This window comes from Hylobates moloch, unplaced genomic scaffold (assembly GCF_009828535.3).
Source record: "Hylobates moloch isolate HMO894 unplaced genomic scaffold, HMol_V3 SCAFFOLD_13996, whole genome shotgun sequence".
Lineage (NCBI taxonomy): Eukaryota > Metazoa > Chordata > Mammalia > Primates > Hylobatidae > Hylobates > Hylobates moloch.
In genome coordinates, this window is record NW_026666271.1 from 1 (window position 1) to 1,493 (window position 1,493).

At 64.2% G+C, this 1,493-nt stretch overlaps 1 pseudogene; it reads right to left on the reverse strand.

Moving 5' to 3' along the window:
* Positions 1 to 7: 7 nt before the first annotated feature.
* Positions 8 to 1,483, reverse strand: LOC116465907 (caskin-2-like; annotated as a pseudogene).
* Between the last annotated feature and the right edge of the window lie 10 nt (positions 1,484 to 1,493).

The following is a 1,493-nucleotide window of genomic DNA, read 5'->3' on the forward strand; positions in this document are numbered from 1 at the left end:
CTGGCCCTTTGGTTCTGAAACCAGATGTGAATCCTGGACTCCGGGAGACCCGTCTCTCTGGCCAGTCCTTCCCTGGTGGCGATGCCAGGAAAGCGATCCTTCTCAAAGGCTCGGACCAGCAGGGCGGTCAGGGCTGGGGTGACGGGGTTCCACTTTCGCCTGCCTTCTTGTGGGCCGCGTCTCCCTGGCGAGGGCTGAGATTCCCGCCGGTGCTGCCTCAGCTGGAGTGACCTCTCATTCTGATACCAAATCTGTACCCTGGGATCCGGAACGCCGATGGCCTTGGCCAGCCATTCTGTGGTGGCGATGCCCGGGTACGGGTTCCGCTCAAAGCAGGCTCCCAGGGCCTCGCTTTGGCTCCGGGTCCAGATGAGTCTCCTGCGCCGTCCTCGTCCTCGGGCTTCCGCGGGGAGGGTGCTGTCCGAAGGTGTCGGTAGAGACATCGCGGGGAGCCCCGGCCGGAATTTCAAGGACGGACCCAGGCAGAGAGAGGCCAGAGGGCTCCCCTGCTCCACAGCCGGCCTACGCACTGCGTTCAGGTCCAGCCGTGAGGCCGGCGCAGACAGCCAGCGGCTCTAATTAGGGCCCAAAGGCAGGCAGGCTCCACCCCTTCTTGCCTACCGCTGAGCCCTGGGACAGCCCGCCCTCCCCCTACGAGGGGCCCCAGGGCACTGAGGCCTGGGGCGTGGGGGTGTGGGTGTTGGGTGGGGTGGGGCCGGAGGCCAGAGAGACGAAGCGGAAGGGGGAGAGGGCGAAGGGGTGAGGGGCGTGGGTTTCGGGCAGGGGCTGGCTCTCCAGACCTCTGCAGGAATCCCGCGGGTACTGGAAGCCGCTCCCTGTGCTCTCACGCGTCTTCGGCAAGGAGAAACCAGCTTGGAATGGTTGAGTGGACTGTGGAACCGAACCTCCGGGAGAGTCTTGAATTTTCCAGGCCCCCTCTCCTTGAAGACACCCAATGCCTGTGGGCGTCGCCGATGCCGCGACAGTCTCGCACACGCAGGTGGGTTGTTCGCGTTCATTTCCAGGTCGAAGACCAGAATGAAACCCCAGAGACGAGATACTTCCCCGGGGTAGTGGCCTGACGATGGATTCCCGTGTCCCGCAACGTGGGGAGTCTGCAGTGTGCCCGGTTTGGAGGCTGGCAAGGAGGGCCAAGACAGGATGTTGGTCTTCCACCCTTCCCTGGAGGTGTCTGGGTGCCTGCAGGGCTCCGGAAGCAGTCAACAGGGTCAGCCTTTCGGGGTGCCGGAGAGACGTGAGTGACTGGCCACCTTGCAGAGGGCCGAGCGACGTGGAATCCGAAATCACGCTTCAGTCGTCCTGAGTGTGGCTCCTCTGCGGTCGGGGCTGTCGGCCTGGCGCTCCGCTGCAGGGCTCGGCCTGGCCTGGGGATGTGTGGTCTGTAAACCACGAGGGTGAAAACCCGACGGCAACCCGAGCGATTCTCCCATCTTTTCTCTTCGAGGAAACAGCCCATTCCTTGGGCGACCGAA